This window comes from Silene latifolia, chromosome 8, assembly GCF_048544455.1.
Source record: "Silene latifolia isolate original U9 population chromosome 8, ASM4854445v1, whole genome shotgun sequence".
Taxonomy (NCBI): Eukaryota; Viridiplantae; Streptophyta; class Magnoliopsida; order Caryophyllales; family Caryophyllaceae; genus Silene; species Silene latifolia.
In genome coordinates, this window is record NC_133533.1 from 5152363 (window position 1) to 5171172 (window position 18810).

The following is an 18810-nucleotide window of genomic DNA, read 5'->3' on the forward strand; positions in this document are numbered from 1 at the left end:
ATTCTACAATTTTATGATTTTACGTTTGAAAGAAATTTGATCGATCATGATTCTACAATTTAATTCATAATATACTAGAATCTTACAATTTTGTTTATTTAAAAATTTCTAGAGGTATGAACGTAATATGATCCTACGATCCGATTCTATCGGCGCAAATTCCCCATATCAATCCTACCAATTCTATAGATCCAAAAAATCTCGATCCTAGTAAAATGTCAAGGATTTTAGTGAGTGAACTTAATATATTTTATGTTCAATTTTAAAATTATGGTGAAGCGTTATATAATCGGTTGTATGGCAATTTTTATTTTTTTAAAAAATAGAAGAATAATTTCATTAATGGAACGTCATACGACACTTACAAAGAATAACTATCATCGAAAACGAATCTATTAGAAACCAAAGAAAAATTAATTTCTTGTAAACTAGAGATCTCAAACCATGATCTGACAATTCGGTTTGGCCTCGTATCGCTATCTTCATGCAGCTTTTGATGAGGGGATCATTCGTATGATAAAAGTATTCGTTTTACCCCAGTTATTTGTTTGCCTTTTTTATTCATTGTGAGTGATATTTTAATCAAAAGCAAACAAGTGATTGAGACGGAGGAAATTATTTTAAGCATTTTAGTTAGGCTATTATTATTTATTTTATTTTATTTTTAGTTGCGCTATTATTATGAATTGAATATTTGTGTAAAAAGGTCTTACACAAGAGCATGTGAACTTAATAAATATGGAATATACAAAGAACACAAATTATTTTATAGGACCAATTTATCAATAAGACCAGCCCAATAACCCAAAACCCAATTAAAATAGTTAATATAATTGTACAACTTTTTATTATTTTAATAGCCTAATATAATAATTTGATAACTTACACTTTTTAACATGTCCGTATTCATCTTAAAATGTCGGGTTATCAAAATAAAATTAAAATGTGAAGAAAATTAAAATATTTAGTGTAGACTATTCCCTTACTAGTTTGAATGCCCGTGCGTTGCAACGAGGTAATTAACTTATTTATAATGCAAAAAAAAAAACATAAGAGTTTAATGTTTACATTCTATGTCTAATGATTTGTTTACATACTATTAAAATATCTCTTTCAAAAAAAATAAAAGATTAATATATACGTGGGTTAATTCTTATTTATAATCATATAATCACCCCCACCTTATATTAATCTTTCGATGTGGGACAATTCTACTATTTATAAGTAATATATTCACCAAACTTGGATTATTTTTCTGATGTGGGACAATTCTACCATTTATACGTAGTATAACATCAAACTTGCATTGTTTTTCAATGTGGGACAAATAACATACTCAGAATTACACCATGTTTTTTGCTCTTAGTTCGACATTCAACCAGATCCCGAATACCGAATACGGATAATTGTTACTCATTATATCTAATAGTTATATTTAAATTTAATAATATGATCAAGTACTCTTCATTAATATTTGTCGTTGTTTTTTCTTCATTTTTTTTTATCATAATTGAGATACGGAAATTTCCTGTGGTACCCCTTAATTTTGTCAGATTTTCCATGTTGCCCCTACTTTTAAGAATCTGCCTATAGTATCCTTGAGGTTCTATTTTTTTGCCCATGGTACCCCCTAATATAAAAATTTGTTAAATGGACGTTAAGTTTGATGGCGTGACAATAAAATAACAATTAAAAAATAATACCCCCTTTATTGTTTTATTGGTACGGATATCTCTCTCTTTTAAATGAAAATTTAATTAACTATATCATTATAATATTGGAAATTTCTCATGGTAACCTTAAACTTTGATAGATTACACATGGTACCCCTAATTTTAAGTTTCTACAAATGGTACCTCCTGTGTTCACCTTTTTCTTTCCCAGAATACCATTTGAAAACTTCCGTCATAATGTCATTACTCCTATGACTTTTGACGCCTTTTTCTTTTGTTATCGTCTATTACACAAAAACTTCATCATCTAATTCTTAAATCCATATTTTATTTAATAAACTAACATTTAATAGCTAAATAACAAAACACAAATAACATGGCATGCTCAATTACTCATCTAGTTACTCATAGGAGTAACAGCGTTATGAAAAAAAGTAAACACAAGGGTTTTATATGTACAAACTTAAAATTAGGGGTATTATGTGTAATCTAACAAAATTCGAGGGTAACATGAAAAATTTCCGCTATAATATTAACCATTTTATCGATCTTTCTCCCACCTAAAAATATGTTGCAACTTTAAAAATTAAACATTTAATTTAAGATTATGTTTAAAGTCTCTTATATAATAAGTATACTTTGAGAGATTTAATATATTTGGGGTGATACCTAAGTTCCAAGGATAAATCTTATTTATAATCATGGGATCATCCCACCTATGATAATCTTATGGTGTGGGACAATTCAACTATTTATACGTAGTATATATTTATCACACCTACATTATTTTTCAATGTGAGATGAATAACATATTTAAAAGTACACCATGTTTTTTGAACCTAATTCGACGTCTAACCCGATTTAATAATAAGCAAATACATCTATTAATATTCATACTTTTTTTTTGTTTTTTTATCATAATTAAAATATGTGCTGTTCCGGGTGTAATTCCAGAGCAGTTATTTGTTACCACCCGTGCTTGTAGAATGACGTCTTTGGTTGAATCCTCCTTTCGGTCTCCTGAAACAATGAACAAACTGAGGGCTCGGCTTTGGACCGAGCGAACTCACTCTGACGCTCAAGTCAGTAAACTTAGAGAGATAAGTTGTTGTTACTTGGCGAAGTATATATTGTAGAGAGATAAGGAAAATATTACCAGATTATGAGGTGTTTAGGTTAAATTGTGGATCATTTCCTCAATGAGAGTTGAGGAGTATTTATAGACTTTCACCTTTTGTCACGTAGTGGCCGAGTGGCTAGCAGGTGGAAAGACTGATCTACCCTCGGCCGAGGGACCCATGGCAGGCCGGCGGGCCCTGTTGACTCGCCGCCGAGGGGTCTTGGATATGAGTTCGCGGATATGTGCCCCGGCTGGCTAGTTGCCTGGCCGAGACCCAAGAGACAGGCCGACGGGCTGAGTCGGCTAGGCTGTCTAAGTCGTTGACTTGCTTGTGGATATCTTTGACCCTGCTCAATATGTTGACTCGGTCAACGGGTACAGAATATGCCCCATCAATTTGCCCCCATCGTAGTCTATGTCGTGGTATGGGCTCCGATATATGTTGAGCGTATATTCTGTGTAAGTAAAAATTTTCTGCCCCGGCTTCCTCTACCTTGGCTTGGTTCTGCTTAGGCCGTACCATATCCCCCCTCCACATGGATGTGTAAGGGGCATCCGATGTGGAAAAGAAAGTGACGCTGACCGAGACCTGGGTTGAGAGTGCCGGTTGTTTTTGATTGCCCCCGGCCGGTGCTACCTAGCTTGGTTGATCATGTGGTCGGCGGAGAACAGATACTTTAGGAATTTGTTGAGGAAGATGAGTAGGCAGAGAGATATGAAGGGGTGTGTTGAAGACGCTTGGTCACTGTTGCATTGATTGACGTTCAACTGTTGCAACGATTGACATTCCGTGGTTGCATGCCTGACACGTGTCTGTTCGCTGATTGGCTGACGTTTCATGGGCTGTGCCCTGATTGGTCCTTCTTCATGGGCTTTCCCCTATAAATAGGGTAGTTAGTCCCTGAAATTGGCCACCAATTTCATTCTCTCTAAAATTTTCTTCTCTCTAAACTTTCAAGGGCTTCTTTCTCTTCTAATCTTCAGAGTCGTTACTTCGGCTAGTGCTTTTCTTCAAGGTAAACAAACAAATTCTTCTCAATCTCTTATTTTGTTAAGTAGTTGTTGCTACCATGTCTGCTGCTGATGCCGGACCTAGTAAACCTGCGCCGGGGGGTTCCCCGTCGCGTCTTGATGAGGAGGAGATACTAGACGCCGTCCCGATAAGGTCCGGGGGCCCTAGGTCTCCTTCTCCCGAAGTTGACCCAAAAGTTTTGGAGGATTGGGAGGATGATGACGAAGCTGATGAAGACTTTGATGATGACGGTGAGGAAAGGATTCCTTCTGGTGGTGAGAGGCCGCATATCCTGGATCACGGCGAGGCCTGCATGACTGGTCTTGACCGTGCCTGGACCAATAAATTCGCCAGTTGTTCCGGTGGAACTCTATTCGAGGGTCATTTCTCCTTCGGTGAGGGGTACAAAATTGTTATCCCTGAGGAGGGTCAGGCGGTCTGTTGCCCTCCCCCGGGCCATATCGGCGTATATATCAGGCACCTGGAGTATGGGCTCCGTTTTCCTTTGAATGAATACGTCATGGCCATCATCAAAGCTATGAACGTCGCTGTGGCTCAACTGCATAAGTTGGCCATTAGGACGATAGTTGGCTTCGTGTGGCTCTGTCTCTTTAAGGGGGAGGTCCCTACAGTTAACTTATTCCGCCGGCTTCATCATCTTCGGCCATCGACCCCTGGTAAAGTGGGGTGGTACAGCGTGCAGATGGAGCCGGGCTACATCTCCGTTGATAAGCTCTCTTCCTGCAAGGACTGGAAGGGGCGATGGGTGTATGTCGAAGTGCCGGATGACTATCCACTGCCCTGGTCCTTCCAGGACCAAGTTAATTTGCGGTGCGAGAGTAAGGCAGAGCATGACAAATGGGTCACCCGGAGTAAGCTGAAGATGGACGCTTCGAAGGTCTATCTTAATGCGGATGAGAAGCGGGCGATGCAGCTGTTTGATGCTGAGAAGGGATGGGTGCCCCCGACTCAGATTATTCTTCAGGATGAGCTGCTTTGCCGCGTCGGCCTCATACCGGCCCTCAACCAGGGTGAGTAGGGTCGGTGTGAGGCCCATCTTTGCCTGTTACGCTCCTGTTTTTAGAGCTTTGTTTTACTTCTTTTATGTAACTCTTGTTTGGTTTCTTGCAGACCGGTTTGGCCAGGATCTGTCTGAGAGGACCTTGAAGAGGTTAGGGCTTGATAAGGACGGGAAGGTCGTTCAGCGGCATCCTACGGCTGACGCGCGTGATCTTAGACGGCTCCCAACGAACTCATGGACAAGCGGTGAAGGCACCTTTGGATCCGGCCGGTGGCTCAAGCACGGGTTCTCGGAGGCGTGCGAAGAGAAAACCAAAGGCGCGTCCAGGGTCGGCGACGGCGTCGATCCAACTCCTCTTCAACCCCAATGGTCCGGAAGGAGCATGTGGAGGTCGTCGATATCACCGAGGAGGTGGTGACCGTTGCGAAGGGCCCTCCTCCTCCAAAGAAGAGGAAAGAGCCACCGCCGGCTTCTACCGTTCTTCGGGGAAAAGAATGATTCACCCGGTCCTCCATCTAAGAAGGTCCAGACTGGTACGGACCTAACCCGTGGTTCGACTTAGCCTGGTTCATTATGCATTCCCGATGACAGACTCTCGATGTGTCAATGAATGTTGACATGGATGCGTTGTGTGAATTTTTTGTAGATCCGCCGTCGGCAGCCGCCGCTCTCACTGATCGGCAATTAGAGAAGCGACACGAGAAGGCGGGTGATAGAAATGTCACCGTTGACTCCGTACTCGGAAGGTTCCCCCCGCCGAGCTTGTGGCAGAGGGTACAAGAATATACAAGAGGCTGGCGAAGTGGACTCAACTGGCCGGCTCCCACATTATGGAGCAAGAAAAGGCCATGGCCCAGGCTAGGCCACTGATCGAACGGCTTAAGCTTGATCTTTCCCCGCAAAGGGGGAAGCGGGAAGGCTAAGTCGGACCTCCTTGCCGCACGAAAGCGTGTGGAGGAAGCCGAGAAGTCGCTATTGGCCGAGAGGGCCAAAGTTGAGGATCGATGCCACCGCCGCAAGTCTTTGCCTGGAGGAGCGGGACAGTATAAGGCGATTCTGACGCCGTTGTTGCAAGAGGGAAGAATGGAAGGATCTGTATCTGTCTCAGTCGGAGGCACATAGGGACATGAGGGCTGTCCTTGCCCAAAAGGAGAAAGATATTGAGATGCTTCAAACTGAGCTCATCCCTAAAATGTGCGCCCAATTCCGGGATCAGGCCGAGGAAGCGACCAGGGAGGCAATCAAGAAGCTCGTTCCTGAAGGCTCCTTCCCGTGGCAAGAATATGAGCAGCTTCTGGATGAGATGACTGATGCTGCGGAAAAAGCGGCTGCGGAGAAGGCGGCTCAGATAGCTGAGGCCAAGGCGGCCTATGATGCAAAGGTGAAGGAGGCCAAAGAGGAGGCTGAGAGGCTAAAGGCACGTGAAAATGACGAGTTTTCCTCTGGGCCGGCCACCGAAGATGATGCCGCCGATGGATGGAGGGCAAAGAACAAGCATAGGGAGACGGGCGGTCGTCACCGGACTCACCCGGCATCTCGGATAGCTTTATTTGTTCGGGGCCAACTATTGAGCCTTTCCTCCCTGCCATCTTTTGGCGCTTCCAATGTCATGTCTGTAACCTTTTGCTTTTCTTTTCCTTGTTTTTGTAAAACTTTGGTAGGTTGCGTTTTGGCTCATCCCTATGGGGACGGCCGTCGTCTGTATTCTCCTCACTTGTAACCTCTTATCATTTTTAATAAGAGTTTGCTTATTTTGCCTCTGGCTTGGCCGAGGTCTTTTCCTGTCTTCTTGCGTTATTAATTGAGCGCTTTTTCATGTTTACCTTCGGCTTGGCCGAGGTGTGGACAGCGGGCCGCCCACGGGGGCGCTTGGTGAGAAGCGAAGACAAGCGTTTGCATTTTGTATGGAGTCGCCACCAATTTTTATGGGAAATTGGAACCGTTCGAATACCTCGTGTCATGTCAAGACACAAAGTAGTGACATGAACACTAAGCAATCGTTACCCTTAGTATTCTATGTCTAGAATGACTCTCGTGGATGCCAATGAACACGGGTGCTCACGGAGATCTGGAGTAAGGGGTGAGGGTACGTATTAGGAAGCTCTTTTGATCGAACACCTAATCCCGCCCGCCTCGATAGCGGCCTCTACTAATGATTAGGGAAGTTATTCGTACTTGATATATCGTCGGCTATAATGCATGCAATGCAACATCCAAGTTTTGATCCTAGCATGTGAAGATTATACTAAGTCGGTGAACAATTAGTTTATCATGCAATTGGGTCGAAGTAGGATTTAATGCTCAAATTACATGTAAAATCATACAAACAATAAAAGCAATACAATAATCATGAATTACAATAATGAAAATTACATTAATTACAACGGATAGGCGATTTATGTCGAAAATACCTTTAAAACGGATGATTTGGGAAAAAAGAATAAAAGAATAAAACACGACAGATCAGAAGGTGATAATACGAATATTAGTGGATTAATACGTAGACTAATTAAACTACGTCAAGGCAGAAAAGGAGTTCAGAGACAGAACTCATCTCGAACACAGCAGCGAGCACGCGCGCCCTTTGGAAAAGCGCGGCGATTCTTTGTCTGCATTCCAAGGGTGAGTTCTGGCTGTGAAACCGGAACTGGAAACCGTTAATGTTAATTGGTAAATTAATGGATTGATTAAATTAATTGACTCGGATGGAAGTGATTAATAAGTTATTTAACATGTGAATGGGTCATAAAAACAGTAAAACATGAATGAGACGGAATATTACTATGAATTAATTACATGATTAAACGATTAATTAATGAATTAAACAAAATAACTAAACAAATTAATTAGACTAAACATAATGAATGATGACGAATTAATGAATAAACAGATGAAAATATATCAACGATGAATCCCAGAAACTCAATATGAACGAATTGAATCTCTAAAATCCGGAATTGAATTAAATGACGAAAACCCGCAAATATGAATTATTTAGGATTTAAGTCGAATTTATGATGAATGAAACATGTGAATGAATGATTAATAATATACATGTGAATGAATTATATACGATATACATATGAATTATATGCTAATATGATGGATTAATAACAAACAAACGAAACAAACAAAAATAATTGACGAATAACAGAAGACGAAGGAAGAAGAAAGGAAGCAGGAACTGCGGCAGCCTCACGAAGAGGCGCAGCAGTTGCTGCGTCCTTTCTCGACGTCTGTCTACTGGAAATCCGTAAAAAGAGATTCTTTAAAGACGGTTTTAGAAATCGGTTTTAAAAGATGTTTTCGACATAAATCTTACAATGGTGATACGATAAAGTAAAATACAATAAATAAAGAGATTGATACACCCTCAGACTTACATGTTGACGGAACGAGAAGAACTAAGAAAATCGATTAGTGATGCTCGACGCGAATGCAAGAAAAGAATGCCCTCGAAAGAGGAAAACGATTTAACAAATTGATTAATTAGATTGATTGAGTGTAGTGGTCAAATTGGTCGGTCATGCAAACGGAGAGGCTGGTACCCGGAAGGATCCGAGCTTACGTGGTCGAAGGTTCAAGCACGTAGGCGCCAATTAGTAAGAACAAAGTCTAGAATGCAAAGGGAGAAGAGAAGGGCGGACACTCGCGTGAGAAATATGAGGAACGAAAGCTCCTATTTATACTAATCACGCGGAGGAATTATGGTAAGAGTTGGATACGGAAGGAAAGATCCGGAAACAACCGACTTAGGTTAAACACGGAAACTTGGACAAAAAGAAAGCCCTGGGAAAGAGGCGCAGAAGAAGATCGCGTCCCTTGGAAGAGGCGCAAAGACTGCCGCGTCCTTTCCGGTAGGCTCTCCTCGCGCGTAGAAAACGCGTTTTGCCTGTCGTATTTTAGGCATAACTTTCTCTACAAGACTCGTATTAAGGTGATTTCGGTGGCGTTGGAAAGCTAAAAGAAAGATCTAGAACTTTCTGTGAAATAGGCCTGACCCAAAAAAGTCGTTATCACCTCGTAAAATGGGCCTAAAGCTCGGGTTGTCATTTTAACTAAATGAAATGCACATTTTGTAATGTAAACTTTATGTTTAGCCTAAAGAAGTGACATTGGACTCAAAATGAGATATAATCTCAACATTTTATGACATCCTAACCTTAGGTAGACAAGCACATTGCCTTGACTCGGGATTTGTGGTTATAAGAAATGAAGACGGTTTTTGACCCGGACTCCAAATGTACTCTAATTACCGCCAAAACGACCGTATCGGCGCGTAGATGACAACTATGAGGTAGACATTAATGTTTGAGCAATCACTTGACGATAATCTTACGAACTGTCACAAATCGTTCCGCGTACCAAACATGCGGCCCAATCATCACCGGGTGGTTTGCGAGGGGTGCAGAAACGAGGTGTCTCTGAGCCCCCACTTTGACCGAGGCTTGGACAAGGCGAAAGTCAAAGTATAGCCATCAGTTCAATCGAAGATTACAACTCGACGACTATGGCGACGCGAGGCGCTCAAGGGGTCGAGCCAAAGACCGTCGTCGGGAACATTTTAGAGTCCGTCGACTATCGGGAGGGTCGTTTAAAGTCCATTAGACTACGTAAGGAGGCTTGACCATAAGAAGAGACCATACCTGAGACTTCTTTCTCGAGATGCTTCCGGAGGTGCATAGGAGCTAAGGTTAAGCGTAGGAGCTAAGGGTAAGACCTAAAAGATATATAAGGATTTGTGCTAGGGTGTGGGACCCTAAAGGAAAGCATTGACGAGAAGGAGGCCTAAAGTAAGTTCAACTTAAGGGGTAACCAAGGTTTGGGTATAGGAACTCTAAGGAAGTGATGATCCTAAAGGATGTGATCCTAAAGGGAAAAGGTGACTCTAAAGGAATATGATCCTAAGGGTAGAAGTGTATGAACTCTATGGAGTTTGGGAACCTAAAGAGAAGCTATGTGTGTGAACCTGGGTGTACGAACCTAAAAGGACGGCTGGTATGGGAACTTAAAGGCTTGTGAACCTAAAGGAAGTGGGATCCTAGGGTTAAGTTTAGGAACTATGGGTTACTAATTCTTGTTTTAAATGCGTGCACTTAAGCTTTCTATGGTGTGAGAACTCCAAAAGGATTTATGGGTTTATGAACCTAAGGATGTTGGTGTGGGAGCTTAAAGGTTTATGAACCTAAAGGAAGCCATTTTGGGATCTAAGAATCTAGGGGTAAGAATCCTAACTTTGGGTTTACGAACCTAAGGAAGGAGGCACTGGTTTGGGAACTTCTGGAGAACAACACCATTGCCGAACTCCGTGAGGAAACAATAATATTGAGGGTAGCAGGACGTCGGTAGAAACCGCTGGGGGAATCTCGCTGCGTCGGTCTCAAGCGAACTCGGCAAAAACTTGAGGTTGAATCTGCTTGCGTCGGTCTCAAGCGAACTCTTGTTGGGGAATATATTGACGATTAGGAACATCTTGATCGCCATGGAAGAAATCTCGAGTGAGCAATCGCAAAATATATTGCTACTGGGACAAATATTTTGACGACTAGGAACATCTTGATCGTCATGGAAGAAATCTTGAGTGAGCAATCTTTGCAAAATATGCATACTGGGAGAATGAAGACTTGGGTGAAGCCCCCAGTTGGAGCGAGCACTGCTTCTGATACTTACCTGCATGGTTAGTAGCCACACAAGAATGCAATCTAATATGCAAATAGAACATAAACACATATGCACGTAAACAATTATCACATGGACCTCGAATGAGGAAACACATAGGTTTTGCAAAAGTTGTTTCTTTTTAAAAGTCGTTTAAAACTTGTTCAAAGAAGTTTGTCGTTTGTTAATGCGTTATGCATATTCAATGGGCTTTAGACACGTGACTGACGCGACGTAGACCTTATATGACGCAACGCGAAATGTAGACTTAGGTTAGACTGACGCGATACAGGGATGACTTTGACAGACTTTGCTTAAGCATGCGCAACCCCTAGCCAAGTGTGGGTGACAATGCGTATCAGTTCCAAAGGTATAAGAATTGCAAGAATGATGAAGCCATATAAAGGCAAGGCATGAGCCATGGATCGGCTGTCTAATAGGACTTCTTTCGCCACCGTTTGCTGTAAAAGAGACCCCTCTTGAGGCACGATAAATCGGAGAATTGGTCTAAGACCCTTGTCATTGTCCGGACCGAGTACTTACTAGACTTAGAGGAATAAAGGAAGGGTGGCATCTTGGAAGAGAAGCCCCCAGGATGAGAAAATGACTCTGGAATTTGGTAAAAACGGAGACTGGGCGACAATAAGGAGCCCCCAGTATAGAGGTGTTGGTTGTGGAATGGATGTTTAATTGAGGTTGGAAGGTTGAAAATTGTGATGGTTGAGATGGTTGATAATTGAGATTGAAAGTTGGAAGTGGGGATGGTTGTGTCCTTGAGGACTGCCTACGTATTCACGTGAAGTGAAATCAAACCAGATCGTAGTTTTGAGGTTTGGTTAATTTATTTGGGTGTTGTGGTTGTATCCTTCTTGTGTAAGAAAGGACTGCCTACGTATCCACCTAAAGAGGTGAAATCAAACCATGCTCGTAGTTCAGGTGTGTGCCTAAGCTATGTTGTTAGGGCCTTAAAGTGCAGGGGTCACAAGGGTAATATTCCTTTGGTGACTCGAAGAATCGATTTGAGATAACTCCCTCTGATCATAGACCAAAGAGGTATAATTAATTTTGTAAAAATTTCCTTGCCATGTGAGCACACTTAGTGGACCCTAAGGATGAATTGGGTATGTCCCATTCTGGGTAGCAAAGTATTCGAAGACTCCGTGTCTGGGTCAAGGTGAAACTGGATTGGATATTTGGAATGTGGAGCTTGGTAATAAGAGGCTTTGATAAACAAATCTCTGGAGCTTGATTTTGTGGAGTTAAGGCTTTATGGGGTTAAGGCTTGTAATGCGGCTTGGAAATGGAGTCTCTTGGCTTGATGTAGCCTGAGCACATAAAGAGTAGGTTGAAATGACGTGGGTTCAAGTTTCCATGTCTTGGCCCTAAAGGAAGGGTATACTTGACGAGCTTGAGAGGATTCTCAAAATTCCTAACTATCTCCCTATAACGGTCTCGAGAAGGACTTAGGGTGTGCGATGTGAAAGGCTAAGTGGGGTGCTAGCTGACCATCTTGATGGGTGTCTTGATTCTATATAGACTTCAACATTATTCCGCTTAGCATTTGATTTCAGGCTTGTTCTTGATTCAGATTTGGATTCTTGGTCTAGGGTATATCTTGGATTTTTGCTCGGATTCTTGATTCAGGTTTTTGAGGATAACGTTGACTTCGGATATTGACATGTGTGATTGAACCTTCTTCTTTTGACTCTTTTGTCTTGGATTATGGGCATAATTGTGGCCTTGGATATTGACCTCAATTTCTCTTGATTGAGCCTTTTGTCTTTGATCATGGCTCATATTGTCTTGGATTATGGGCATAATTGTGGCCTTGGATATTGACCTCAATTTCTCTTGATTGAGCCTTTGTCTTTGATCACGGCTCGTATGGTCTTGGATTTGCTTGCTACCATGGATTTGGGTCAGACTAGCACCTTTGGTGTGAAATGGGTTGGTCTTTAGTAACACGGGTTGTTTATTGTGGGGAATGGGCTTGCCTTCCGTCATGGATCGCTAACAAGGGAGATGGTCTGGATTCGTCCTAGAATCTCTAGAGATATGCTCGTCCTAGACTAAGGTTATATTGTGGTTTCTATTGCCAGACATGGAATAGGTAAAGAAAAAATGAACACGGAGTTTCAGGTCCTCTACAACTTTGAACGGAACATCATTTAAGTGCACTCACATTGACTTGACATGTGTTGTTCATTGTCATTTTAAAAAATGTCTCAAACCAATTCTTGTTGTCACAGGAAATGGGTAAAGGAAGAGATATGATTGAATATGTGGATGAAAAATTGTACTTTTATTGAAATTAATGATAAATGTATTTAGCATAGACTTGAGAAGACATGTGACTCGTGGGATAGCCCCCAGGTTGTCACTAGGAACGGAAATGGACACGAAGAAAGATACTGGAACAAATATGAAATAGAAAGCCTAAGACTTGGACTCGGACTCGGACTTTGACTCGATCTTAGATCTAGACTCGTAATCATCGGCCCACGCTTGAACGTTTTCTCTTCCAGCAACTGGCTTCGGCATTTGGCTTTGAGCATTCACCCATTTGAGCACCTCATCCTCATCATTGGGAACATTGGAAGGATAATAGTCAAGAAGAGTTTCTTGATAAGTGGTATATCCATGAGGATTGCCTAAGCTACCTTGTGGGTTAAAGGTTGAGAGGGACAACTTCCCGTTTTCGATCATATCCTGAATGACATGTTTTAATTTGTAACATTTCTCTGTATCATGCCCTTTGCCTCTATGGTATTTGCAGTAGGCATTCTCATCCCAGAACTTGGACTTCCTTTCGGGCTCGGGAGTAGGTCCTATAGGCTTCAACATTCGTTGTTCCATGAGTCTCTGAAGGGCATCGGTGTATGTAATACCAATGTTGGTAAATTTCCTAGGAGGTGTGCCCTTATTTTCGGTAGCCTTTGTAAATGACCTTGGAGGGTTGTTAGGAATAGATCGTTCACTACTTACTTTCTCCTTAAGACTGTCAAATTGAGGGTTTGTCTGGACACTTTTCATTTTAAGAGGTTGGGCATCAAGCTTCTTACCCATTTCAGCAAATTGATTCTCCATCTTGGAAAGTCGAGAATTTAGGATATCAATGGCTCCTTCTATTTTGGAAAATTTATTGTCAAAGGCCCTGGAAAGCATGAGCATTCCATCTTGGATATCTTCGTCTTCGAGGACATTGATCTCTTCGTCGTCATGATGATTGAGGAGATGAGAACAATCTAGAGATGGTTCTTCATCATGCTTAATGATATTAGACCCAAGAGGATCGATTTTCTTGGATTTTCCGACAGAAGGTGGCTTAGGAAGCTTGCCCTCTTCGATCATATCTTGGATGGTGTGTTTCAAGAGAAAACACTCTTCAATATCATGGCCTCTACCTTGGTGATATAAGCAGTATTTGTTGCCCTTCCAGAGGTTTACTTGCTTCTCTAAAGGTGGATCCGGAGTCGGCCCTATTGGATGCAGCTTGCCTTGGGTAGAGAGTCTCTTCAAAGCATCGGCATAAGACATGCCTAAATCGGTAAGTACCCTTTGATGCCTCCCAGGTTTCCTTTCAGCTGTTTTCGGCTTTCTAGGACGATGGTTATTACAAGAGGTAAACTTTGGACGACCTAGACTAGAGGTTTCCCTAGGTGGTGTGTTCTTTTCCACCATTCCATTTTCGAGGGAGAGGACGCGAATGCTCAAATCTTCCATTGCAGCTTGAACTTGCAGGACCATGGCATAAACGTCCTGGAGAGACATGGTGATGGTGGCTTGAGCTCCTTCATGACCTTGTTGATTGACAGAACTTGCTGGATTCCTACTCGACAGAAATGACGCGCATTACAACTCGATTCGACATGGGATCACGCATACTAGAGCAACAAACGAAGGAAGGGATGAGATGACACATCTAGACTTGACTTGTGAACTCGTGAAATGTCGTGAGCGACTTCTCGTGTTCGAATTCACGGTGTTTGACCTTGACCTTTAGACTCGAGTGTTGACTTTGACAGAGTGATGTTTATGTGGTTGACTTTATTGACGGGATTGATGACACGTGTTGATTCTGGACTCGAGGTTTGCTTATATGTGTTAAGAAGACTCTTGTAGTTTAGACTCAAATATGAGGCCCATTGAGACTCGTGTGCTAAGCCTCGAAACGTGTGACTCGAGTGTTTAGATCCTAACTGAATTGGGGTAGGGGGTCCAAAATGACGGCGCGACGCCTTAGGATTTGACTTGAATTTGAAAAGACCCAAAAAGTAGAGGAAGACGGGTTTATGACTCGAGAGAGTTCGGACTAGGACATAGTCAGTTTGAACTCCGACTCTAACTTAGCCCAATTGAATTTACATACTTACATTTACATGTTTTGAAAATATTTTGAACAAAACGTTTTTTTTTTGTTTTGAACTCTTTTTTTTTTTGTTTTTTTTTTGTTTTGAAATGGGTTTAAGGCCCGAAGTTTGACTCGACAAACGGACAGAGTTTTGACTGGATTTTGCGCTAATCAAATGGCCTATTTCGAAATTCTTGTTTGAAAAAAGGGTTTTGATTTTTTTGAAAATTCGTCATTGTTTTGTTTAGAAATGGTGATCATATAAGGTACAAACATTTATACAAGCATTATAACGGGATGCTGAGTGCATTTAAAAGGGTTTTGGTTTAAAGGGTGGGTTGCCATACCGAACCATCAAACCCGAAGTCTGTGGAGAGGCTCGTGCCAAACAAGAGTAAGGCCGATTCCTAGTCCATTTCCTCAAGTAGTGAAGGCCCTTGATACAAACAAGAGTAAGCATCATGGTATGGATGACGTCAATCGCTATCCATCCTTAGGCCCAAATAAGAATTAGGGCCGTTTAGACGGGACGATTGGTCGAATGGGTTGGGCTGGGCCTAAGAAGGCCGAATTAAACGGTCTAGGAAGACCGAGTTATGAAAACCGACAATTGTCTTGTACAAACTATTCCCTAACCTTGTTCAAGTTTCACCCTTAGCTACACGTAAGTGTATATCCCCAGCGGAGTCGCCAAACTGTGGACAGCGGGCCGCCCACGGGGGCGCTTGGTGAGAAGCGAAGACAAGCGTTTGCATTTTGTATGGAGTCGCCACCAATTTTTATGGGAAATTGGAACCGTTCGAATACCTCGTGTCATGTCAAGACACAAAGTAGTGACATGAACACTAAGCAATCGTTACCCTTAGTATTCTATGTCTAGAATGACTCTCGTGGATGCCAATGAACACGGGTGCTCACGGAGATCTGGAGTAAGGGGTGAGGGTACGTATTAGGAAGCTCTTTTGATCGAACACCTAATCCCGCCCGCCTCGATAGCGGCCTCTACTAATGATTAGGGAAGTTATTCGTACTTGATATATCGTCGGCTATAATGCATGCAATGCAACATCCAAGTTTTGATCCTAGCATGTGAAGATTATACTAAGTCGGTGAACAATTAGTTTATCATGCAATTGGGTCGAAGTAGGATTTAATGCTCAAATTACATGTAAAATCATACAAACAATAAAAGCAATACAATAATCATGAATTACAATAATGAAAATTACATTAATTACAACGGATAGGCGATTTATGTCGAAAATACCTTTAAAACGGATGATTTGGGAAAAAAGAATAAAAGAATAAAACACGACAGATCAGAAGGTGATAATACGAATATTAGTGGATTAATACGTAGACTAATTAAACTACGTCAAGGCAGAAAAGGAGTTCAGAGACAGAACTCATCCTGGAACAGCGAAGAGAGCATCGCGCCCTTTGGAAGAAGAGGCGCGATTCTTTGCGTCTGTTCCAAGGGTGAGTTGGTCGTGGAAACCGAATCGAAACCGTTAATGTTAATTGGTAAATTAATGGATTGATTAAATTAATTGACTCGGATGGAAGTGATTAATAAGTTATTTAACATGTGAATGGGTCATAAAAACAGTAAAACATGAATGAGACGGAATATTACTATGAATTAATTACATGATTAAACGATTAATTAATGAATTAAACAAAATAACTAAACAAATTAATTAGACTAAACATAATGAATGATGACGAATTAATGAATAAACAGATGAAAATATATCAACGATGAATCCCAGAAACTCAATATGAACGAATTGAATCTCTAAAATCCGGAATTGAATTAAATGACGAAAACCCGCAAATATGAATTATTTAGGATTTAAGTCGAATTTATGATGAATGAAACATGTGAATGAATGATTAATAATATACATGTGAATGAATTATATACGATATACATATGAATTATATGCTAATATGATGGATTAATAACAAACAAACGAAACAAACAAAAATAATGGACGAATAACAGAAGACGAAGGAAGAAGAAAGGAAGCGAGAAGCTCAGCGGCCCTCACGAAGAGGCGCAGCGATTCTTCGCGTCCTTTCTCGACGTCTGTCTCTCTTGGAAATCCGTAAAAAGAGATTCTTTAAAGACGGTTTTAGAAATCGGTTTTAAAAGATGTTTTCGACATAAATCTTACAATGGTGATACGATAAAGTAAAATACAATAAATAAAGAGATTGATACACCCTCAGACTTACATGTTGACGGAACGAGAAGAACTAAGAAAATCGATTAGTGATGCTCGACGCGAATGCAAGAAAAGAATGCCCTCGAAAGAGGAAAACGATTTAACAAATTGATTAATTAGATTGATTGAGTGTAGTGGTCAAATTGGTCGGTCATGCAAACGGAGAGGCTGGTACCCGGAAGGATCCGAGCTTACGTGGTCGAAGGTTCAAGCACGTAGGCGCCAATTAGTAAGAACAAAGTCTAGAATGCAAAGGGAGAAGAGAAGGGCGGACACTCGCGTGAGAAATATGAGGAACGAAAGCTCCTATTTATACTAATCACGCGGAGGAATTATGGTAAGAGTTGGATACGGAAGGAAAGATCCGGAAACAACCGACTTAGGTTAAACACGGAAACTTGGACAAAAAGAAAGCCCTGGGAAAGAGGCGCAGCAGGCACTGCGTCCCTTGGAAGAGGCGCAGCACCTGCTGCGTCCTTTCCCGGGTAGGCTCCTCTGCGCGTAGAAAACGCGTTTGACAGCCTGTCGTATTTTAGGCATAACTTTCTCTACAAGACTCGTATTAAGGTGATTTCGGTGGCGTTGGAAAGCTAAAAGAAAGATCTAGAACTTTCTGTGAAATAGGCCTGACCCAAAAAAGTCGTTATCACCTCGTAAAATGGGCCTAAAGCTCGGGTTGTCATTTTAACTAAATGAAATGCACATTTTGTAATGTAAACTTTATGTTTAGCCTAAAGAAGTGACATTGGACTCAAAATGAGATATAATCTCAACATTTTATGACATCCTAACCTTAGGTAGACAAGCACATTGCCTTGACTCGGGATTTGACGGTTATAAGAAATGAAGACGGTTTTTGACCCAGACTCCAAATGTACTCTAATTACTGCCAAAACGACCGTATCGGCGCGTAGATGACAACTATGAGGTAGACATTAATGTTTGAGCAATCACTTGACGATAATCTTACGAACTGTCACAAATCGTTCCGCGTACCAAACATGCGGCCCAATCATCACCGGGTGGTTTGCGAGGGGTGCAGAAACGAGGTGTCTACACGAGGCAGCTAGAATGCGTATCTCAACTGTGTTTAACGTCTTTTTCTTGAACATGTTAGCATGTTGGTCGCTTCCTCTTTCACTCTCGGTCTAGCCGAGGCGTCGGAATTGCGCTTCCCAACCGCCGTTGTGAACATGTTAGCGTATCGACCGTTGTGTCCTCTGCCGGGCCTTCGGTTGGCCGAGGCGACTAGAGGTTCTGCGCGACAAGCGTATGTTAGCGTATCGACCGTTGTGTCCCCCGCCAGGCCTTCGGTTGGCCGAGGCGACTAGAGGTTACGGCGCGACAACGTATGTTAGCGTATCGACCGTTGTGTCCCCTGCCAGGCCTTCGGTTGGCCGAGGCGGCTAGAGGTTACGGCGCGACAGCGTATGTTAGCGTATCGACCGTTGTGTCCCCTGCCAGGCCTTCGGTTGGCCGAGGCGACTAGAGGTTACGGCGCGACAGCGTATGTTAGCGTATCGACCGTTGTGTCCCCTACCAGGCCTTCGGTTGGCCGAGGCGACTAGAGGTTACGGCGCGACAGCGTATGTTAGCGTATCGACCGTTGTGTCCCCTGCCAGGCCTTCGGTTGGCCGAGGCGGCTAGAGGTTACGGCGCGACAGCGTTCGTATCTGTCAACTTTGATGGACTATGGGGGGGGGGGGGAAATGAACACTTTGATGGAAAACTTGGACGATTCTTC